Consider the following 9,709-nt stretch of genomic DNA (forward strand, 5'->3'; position numbering starts at 1 on the left):
AGATGTGAGTGGTAAGGGTTGGGTAAATGACTCCGAGAGGACGCCAGCTGTTCTTATTACAGTTTCCTGTAATCTCCGAGGTTGGATTTTGGAATTAGATCCATAGAAGGCGCAAAAAGTTTAACTACATTTTTTTTAAAAAGATATTTTAGGTGCATTAACACACAAAAACACTTTTTTGCGAAAACAAAATAGTTCCTGAATTGTTGCTTTTTGAATTTTTTTCGAAATTTGTCTGGAAACTTTAAAACAAAAAGTGCTACAATTTATTATATTTTGTATTATTTCAGTTTCTTTTTTTAAGATTTGCAATTACATTTTATTTTTTTATCACTGTTGGATTAATAATGTCAGAAATACCTTAATATAAAACAAAAAACAGAACAAAAAGTGAATTAAAATCAGGTTTTATGTACCATTTTGAGAGTTATTTTTTATTAAAAAACTTGCTAGTCCGTAAAGTATCAATTTGCAGGCCAAATCTAAATTTCAACGCAAATTGTGATATGAGATTGTCATATCAAGCGATCAAAAACACGCACGCTCAATGACCTCTGACATAAAAAGTCACGTCTGTGAATGAAAACGTTTTTCTGTTTATGTCTGATAAGTGATAAGCTTGGCGGTGGCAAAATGTCTAAAAAATATTCTAAAATTGTCGATATATGACGAAATATGTTCTTTGGGCGAGCGAAGCGAGCAAAGTGTATGTTTTATGTGATTTTTTTAGATTGGTTCCCAAATCGTTTCTTTGGATTCTTCCGATTTTTCAGATGCTTTTACAGATTCTTCAGATTCCTTAAATCCCTCAGATCTTTTAGATTTCAGATTCGATCCTTCAAATCCTTCAGATTCTGCAAATAATCCTTGAGATTCTTCAGATCTCTCAGATTCTTCAGATTTCAGATCCGTTTGATACTTTCGTTCCTTCAGATCCTTCAAATCCTTTAGATCCTACAGATAGTCATGGAGATAATCTTTCAGTTTCTTCAAATCCTTCACATTTCATACTTTCGTTCCTTCAGATCCTTCAAATTCTTTAGATCCTGCAGATAATCCTGGAGATAATCTTTCATTTCCTTCACATCTTGCATCTGAGTTTCTTCCTTCAGATCCTGCAGATAATCCTTCAGATTCATCAAATCTTTCAGATCCTTTAGTTCCTGAAAATCCTTTAGATCCTTTAGATTTCTCAGTTCCCTCAGCTCCTCCAAATCTTCCAAATAATCTTGCAGATAATCCTTCAGATCATGTAGATAATCCCTCAGTTCCATTAAATCTTTCAGATCCTGCAGATAATCATGCAGATAATCCTAAAAATTCCTAAAAACCCGAAAATCGCGTCGATATCTGCGTTTTACTATAACTGTGACAATTTGCGTATTGTCGCGCAGATAACCCAAGCTGTAAGATTATCAACTGTTATTACATCATTTACATCATCCGATGACAATAATATCAGCAAAGCGCGAGGTGAAAACAAAGCCAGCATTGTCACATGAATAAAAAAAAGCAAAAGATCATCTAAATCCGCCATTTATATTCAATGATTGCGCAGTCGATAATTTAGGTCATCAAATCTTGCTTAATTCATTTAAAATTCGTTAATCCGAAAAATGTCTACGAGCAGTGGCAGGAAGGACGAAACGTGTAGGTAAAATATTCAGTCGCGTGGATGATGACATTGAGTGAGTTTAACACACTACCCCTGACCTATTGATCTTATTACGTGAAATTTATGACAATCTGACACCAATTCTATTGCTTATTTTATTATTATTAGGCTTATTACATCAGGAGGCTGATGGGATTTTTCTTGAGTTCAAGTTTAGGCTCTTCGGATTACCGGAGCGAACTTGAACTTATTCAAGAGGAAAATTTTCTGGCGGAGGAGTGGGCCTTGGACAGGTTGCCAGCACTGCTCAAACTAAATGTTTTCATTTGAATTGTATTCTTGGATCTTATAGAAGAATTTGTAAATTTAGACCGTCTAAAAAAAAACTACAAAAGAATTTGGTCGTAAAAAATTGCATGACGATCAAACTTCAACAGTCGATATCTCGCTTATTTTTTCAGTCTCATTTTACGCAGAATTTCACGTGGAATCCAAAACTGGGCTCAAAATTGACGTTTGACAACAAATAACTGAGTTCTGCGCGAGTAAACTCAGAGGACCAAATTCTTGAAGATTCGGTGGAAAGTGTAAAAATACTAAAATTCAATCAACAAATTAAAACTAATAACTTACAAAAGTAGAAGCATTACATACAAAGACAAAAATTTAGAAAGAACGTGAAGAGGAAGAATTTTTCGAATCAGAAATTTTCATGTGCGTCCTAGAATTTTCACATTTCGTTGGCAGCCCTGCCAAACGCCAGTTAAACGGTGAAACGAACGGCAGATTCCCAAGCCCACTTTACCGACCCAGATGTTTCCATTTACTCTCAATTTTATTAAATAATTTTCCATGAAAACATTTTTTGTTGTTACCTAAATAAACATCTTTCGATGTGATAATTCTTATTGTATACTGTCATCTGTAAACACGATAATATTTTGCTAAATATCTGCAATAAATATAATAAATCTTCATGACGTGAGCCGTTTTCAAAATAATGCAGAAAAAATTATTATTATTATTAATCAATACTCATGTCTCATCTATCTTGGAAGCGATAACAGTTGCGTATTTTCCAGAGAAAAAAAGGTTTTGCGTTTCTAAATTTTCACGAGTTTATCGAGTTCAAACACGTTGACGTGTGATTGTGGAAAAAATATTGTTTTCCACTCGTGCGAAATGTTCAGTAGTTACCAATGCTTAAACAAAATCACTGAATTGTGAGTTGGTACTCCTGGCAAATAGTGTCAAAACTGACCATGACACTTGAAAAACGTTTTACCAACTTAACCGTTTTAGGAAAATGTCCCTAAATCGGATATTCCTTTTTTTGTAACATTTATTAATCATCATTGTTGCCAACGTAGAGGCTATAAATAGCTCGTGTTTTGGTTGAAAAGTACACTCGCCAGTTAGCTACATATAAGGCGTGCTATATTGAAATTTTCAAAAATAAGTATGTCTCACTCATCAAGGTTTTCCACTCAATAAACTGTATTAAAACCAGTGAACTCCGTTGAACCTTATATCAATTATGTTTGTATATAAATATTGATAATTAATACGCTAACAACACCACTATTACATTTATTAGACGTTTTTTCAGCGATTGTAGATTATCTTCATATACAATTTGCATAAGTAGTTCACAATAAATTGCGCAATTACATAACACTGTTTATCATAATTATCAACGACGATTCTGATCGTTTTTACAAAAATTTTCAATTAATATTCGGACACCCGGATACAACCTTGACATTTAATTAGAATGCAAATCAATTAGTTTGCATTCTTTTGATGCATATTACGAAATGCATCGCTCAAGGTTAATGGGGACTGTCTGCTAAAAAAAGAAAGCGGCGCCAAAAACTTCCAACACCCTGTATATGGCAAATTTGGTCATGTTAGGGCTGTCTTATTGTGAGGTTCTTTGAGGTGGTTTTTTTGTAAAAACACCAAACTGGGGATTGTTGTTATTTATTTTTAGTTTTTAGTTATTATTAGAATGTTAATTTTGCATGATTTGAAGGTTGGGTCAAATTAGCACGATTTATTGATAAAATAGGTGTTAAAATGTCTGACTGTTTTTGACCTCACAATTTTGCACGAAAATAAAATAATGTTATCAGTAAGTAGATAAAAAACTTTTTGATGTTTTCAGATCCTTTAGATCCTCGAGATTCTCTAAATCCTCTAAATTTTTTAGATCCTTTATTCAACTACAGTTTAACAAACGCTCTAGTGCGGTTATGGCTTTGACTTTTTAAATCGTTTACAGCCACCTTACCGCAAACCCCCATAAACATAATAACGCTCAAATGGTTGGGTCTCATCTAATAAATATTTTTTCCCAGCTGGTCAGTCTTACAAATCAACTCCTTACAGGTCTACATTTCGAGGTGATTTTGTTACTCAACTGACCCAAACTTATTCAAATTGATGATAAACGCAATTATATTAATTGGGGATACTAAAGAAAAAAATACGGAACATTTGGAAATTTGTGGAGTTTATAAGTCTTGACTGTCTTAATAATAGTATCAATTTAGAAAAATTTAAACCAAGATGGAGTATATTTAGAAATTTTTATTTGGACAACTGAAAATGTCAATTTTTTCAACACTAATTTCGTTATTTCTAGAGCGACAGGAACGAAATTTATGCATGTTGTTTCTTTTGTTTGTTTTAGTAATATCACTAATTTGCAAAAATTTAGATCAAAAAGTCGAATTTTTACAAATTTTCGTTTTAAGACCAAAAAAATGCCACCAATTTTTTTTTAATCCTGTAATTTCTTTATTCTTTATGCGATTTTAACGAAATTTGTGGAGATTGTCGCTCTCGACTGCCTTATTAAGAGCGTCAATTTGGAAAAATTTAGACCGAAAAAAAGAATTTTTAGAAATTTTGATTTCGAGGGGCGAAGAAAAATTTTTGTTTTTTAACCAAAAAAAAATGTGACCAAAAATTTTAAACGACCTGTAAGTTCTTCATTTTTAATGCCACTATAACCAAATTTGTGAAGTTTATAAGTCTTAACTGTCTTATTAAGAGTTTTGGAAAAATTTATACCAAAAACGGAGAATATGTAGAAATTTTTATTTAGACAACAGTGAAAATGTCAATTTTTTCGACACTGTAATTTCGTTATTTCTAGTGCGACCGGAACGAAATTCGCATGTCGTTTCTTTTGTTTGTTTTTGTAATATCACTAATTTGCAAAAATTTTGATTAAAAAGTCGAATTTTTAAAAATTTTCGTTTTAAGACCATAAAAATGCCACCAATTTTTTTTAAGATCCTGCAATTTCTTTAGTTGTTAAGTGATTTTTACTAAATTTGTAGAGATTATCACTCTTGACTGTCTTATTTACAGTGCCGATTTACAAAAATTTAGAGCGAAAAGGAGAATTTGTAAATAATTTTTATTTCTAGTAGCTAAAAAAATTACAAAAAAAACTTGAACGCGGTTTAATTTCCACATTTTTGGTGTCACAAGAACGAAATTTGTGGGGGTTATTTTTAAGATTAAATAGTCCATAAAAGTCGCTGAATTTAGGATAATTTTAATATATCTTTGTTAGCCATTATTTCTAATAACGTATTATCTTTATTTTTGTAAAAACATTGTTAATTTTTTTTGAAAGTTTCTATTACTAAGTGGGACTTAGGTTCAGATAATCTAATTTTTCATAGAAGCATAAGGAACGTAGAGTAAAAATATGCCCAAAAAAATATTTTTGGATCAAAAATTACAACTATTACGCACGATTTGAAATAAATAGTCATCGATAACTCGCAATGCGCTTTGATTGAGAATATTTATTACGGTTCATTTCAAGCCAGATGAGACCCAACCGCTTGAGGGTTATTATGATTATAGGGGTTTGCGGTAAGGTGGCTATAAACGGTTTAAAAAGTCAAAGCCATAACCGCACTAGAGCGTTTGATAAACTGTACAGATTAGATTTAGTTGGCGTGATCTTGTACACTTTTTGAATTCTCCAGTTTCTTGGATTTTCTGGATTTTCCAGATTATTTGGTTTATCAGGATTTTCTAAATTACTTGGATTATCTGGGATTCTCTCTATTCTCTTTATTCTCGGGATTCCCCTGATAATTATTTTTCATATTCTTTAGATTCTTCGGATTCTTTAGATTCTCCAAAATCTCCACATTCTCTCCATTCATCAGATTCTACAGATTTTCCAGATTCTTAGGATTTTTCTTTCGGATTCCTCAGATTTTGGGAGTTTTTCAACTTTTGCGGTTTGGTCAAATTTGATTTTTCAGACTTTTCGAATTCTTTGGCTTCTCCAGATTCTCCAAATTCTCCACATTGCCTACACCCTCCAGATTTTCAAGATTCTTCGAGTTTTTCTGATTTTTCTTTCGAATTCTTTGGATTTTCAAAATTCTTCGGGTTCTTCGAATATTTTTTTTTTCGAATCTTTAGTTTCTTCTGATTCTCCAGAATCTCTACATTCTCAAAACTTTTCAGATTCTTCGGATTTTTCTTTCGGATTCTCTAGATTTTCCAGATTCTCTATATTTTCTAGACTTTCAAGATTCTTCAGATTTTTTTAAATCTCTAGATCCTCCAGATTTTCTACATTCTCCAAATTTTCCGGACTCTTCGGATTTTTCTTGCGGATTCTCTAGATTTTCCAGATTCTCCAGATTCTTCAAGTTTTTTTGGATTTTTTTTCGGAATCTCTAGTTTCTTCTGATTCTTCAGATTCTATACATTCTGAAGATTTTCCAGATTCTTCGAGATTTTCAGATCTTTCTTTCGTATTATCTAGTCTCGAGATTTTCCAGATTTTGAAGATTCAACGGATTTTTCTTAATATTTGCGGTTTTATCGAATTTTATTTTTCAGTTTTTTAGGATTCTTTGGCTTCTTTGGCTTTTTCGGATTCTCAAAATTCTCCAGATTCTGCAAATTCTCAGCATTCTCCAGATTTTCCAGATTCTCTACATTCTCCAGATTTTTCAGATTCTTTGAGTTTTTCCAATTTTTCTTTTGGATTCTTTGGAATCTCCAAATTTTCCAGATTCTTCACAATCTCTACATTCTCCAGATTTTCCATATTTTTCGAGTTCTTCGGATTTTTCTTTCACATTCTTCAGATTCTGCAAATGCTCGACATTCTCCAGATTTTCCAGTTCTAGATTATTCGGGTTTTTCTGATTTTTCTTTCGGATTCTCCAGATTATTTGCATTCTCCAAGTGCTTCGGCTTCTTCAGATTTGTCTTTCGAATTCTCCATCACATTTTTTACGTTCTCCAGATTTTCCGATTTGCCAGTTTTTCGGCTTTTGCAGTTTCGTCGAATTTTATTTTTCAGATTTTTCGGATTCTCTAGATTCGCCAAATTTGTCAGAACCTCCAGTTTTTTCCTTCGGATTCTTCAAATTTGCGAGTTTTTATTTATCTGATTTTTCAAATAAAAGGCCAAGTTCGAAAATCAACTAAAAGAGAGCACATCCACACATCCATACAGTCGCGACCCCCAAAATTTCGGACATCAAACCACCAAATTCGCTAGTTACAAACCGAAATGATCCCGCCCGAAATTTTGTAACCGCGCCTGTACAATCTAATATTTAAATGGCCTTTGCCTAAACAAATTTTTCCTTTTCGGGCCCCAACTTATAAATATCCATCGTATAAATAAAACCCACCCATTTGAATACCAACCGGCGCCGACACATACCCACCCATCCATCACTTTCATCCGATTCTTCCTCTAACACTTTCGCTTCGCAATCCCTCCAGGAAATCCAAACGTTTCTACGTGCCATGAATCAGAATTTTTCCAAAACGATCTCTTCTTCAAACTTCGGCTACTACGAAACGTCGAAATCTCAGGGTCTCAGCCTTGAACTTGACAATGCGTAAGAAGTCATAACGAACATCTCTAATCGGAATTCCAGAAGCTGAGGTCAGGGATTATAATGCAACGGCTCTTTTTCTGAAGCGTCACTGCAGAGGTGATAATGATAATGGACCTGCATGCGCACAGAAGAACGAGATAAATGTCGCCAAAGGAGATTTGGACCGCTAAAGTTCACCAGTGATAACTGACCTGCATGCTGATGCACATCGGTCACGTTTGGGATAAAAAAATTCCAATTTAACCACTTTTATCGGAAGTTAGGTGCAGATTCTTCGCTTTTCTTTACAATCTGTTAAATTTCATTGAATTTTCTCTTGATTTCCTTCAGAATTCTAATCCTGATTCAAACTTTTGACAGTTGACATTGCACAACTGTCAAAATGTCATAACCTCTCTTTACCACGCAAATTTAGTGGATACGTTGGCAATCGTGGTACTTTGACAGTCAAGTGCACCAACATAAATCACACGGTGTGCATTTTTCCCCGTCGAGACAATTTTCCGCTAAGAAAGTTCAGCCCAGATAACCTGCAGCCAATGCCACAAACAATCGGCGCTTTAAACGATTTTTATATCGTATCGCAGCATTTTAATTAATTCTCAGAAGTTTCAAGAACTTCCATCCACTACGTGACCAAGTGCAGCTTTGAAGTGACTCACAATTGTTTGTAGTCGAAGAGGCTCTAAATTGTTTCATGTTGGTACAACTGTTTAACGTCAAAAATCGTAATTTTTGGTAACCGACCATGAAAACAACGACCCCCGTGAACGTTTTGTTCTAGAAACATTTATTTAAATTTTAATAAATTTAATTCGTACCCATGTTTTACAATATAGTTAAACCTACATATATCTGAATACATGCATACATTTTACAGTCTGTCGGTAGTTCAAGAGTGTTCAACCTTCTAGGTCTAATGTCCCTTTAAAATTAGTTTATTAAAGTTGGTACGCCTGCAAATTTGACAATATCACAATATGGCCGCCAACACATAACCTTACTTATTTTGGCACATTTCCATGGAGATAATAATAATTAATTGTACATAATTGCACAACAAAATCTCCTTCGCAAGATTTCGTTTTATTTCCTAACAAATTCGCATCAATTTCCCAAGGTTACGTTTGTAATATTTTATAGATATGTTCGTTCGATCGTTGTTAATTAAAATGACATTTGCTAAAAATAAAAAAGTTTAAAAAATGATAAATCAACAATAAAAATGTGGTTTGGGCGCATTTCGCTTCAAAGGGCCAAAGGTTATCAGTTGGTGATAATAGTACGCGTGGCGAAGACATGCAAGTGTAGTACGTTAATCCAAGAGTTTATAACCGATTAAAAGAGAAATTATCGTGCGAAAAATGAGTTAAAAAGACGTCAAGTGAAGAGTCTCCATTATGGACTTTCTTCTTCTTTCAGATTAGATGCGTTTCTGCTTCTTTTTTTTTGTTTCTTTCTATTCTCCATATTCTCCATTTTCTCCAGACTCAATACTCTTTTGATTCTCTTTCTCCAGATTCTTGAGATTCTTTAGATTTTCTCTATTCTCTTAATTGTCTCGATACTCTAGATTCCTCCGCATTCTCCAGATTTTCCATACTCTCCATTTTCTCCAGACTCAGATATTCCACATTCTCTACTCCTTCAGATTTTCCAGCTTCTTCGGGTTGTTCGGATTTTTCTTTCGCATTCTCCTGATTTTCCAGATTTTCCAAATTCTTTAGAATCTTTAGGTTCTTTAAATTCTTTAGATTCTTAGGATTTTCTTTATTCTCTTAATCCTCTCGGGACTCTAGATTCTTTATTTTCTCCAAAATTTCCAGATTCTCTTGATTCTCTTTCTACGTGATCTCCAAATTCTTTAATTTTTTTGCCTTTTTCGGATTCTCTCAATACTCTGGATTCGTCACATCTTCTTTATATTCCCAATATTCTCCATTTTCCCCAAATTGCCTTAATTCTCCTTTTCCCGAGTCTCCAGATTCTTGAGATTCTTTGGATTCTCTGTATTCTCTTAGTTCTCTCGATACTCGATCTAGATTCTCTTGAATTTCCATATTCTCCGTTGTCTCTAGCGTTATTGATTCTCTTGATTCTCTTTCTTCAGTGTTCTCAGATTCTTTAGATTTTTTTAGATTTTTTCGATTCTCTTAATAAAACGATGTCAAATTTCTGCGGTCAATAT

This window comes from Gnatocerus cornutus, chromosome 9 (assembly GCF_029298725.1).
Source record: "Gnatocerus cornutus isolate USDA-ARS CGAHR chromosome 9, icGnaCorn1.1, whole genome shotgun sequence".
Classification (NCBI taxonomy): Eukaryota; Metazoa; Arthropoda; class Insecta; order Coleoptera; family Tenebrionidae; genus Gnatocerus; species Gnatocerus cornutus.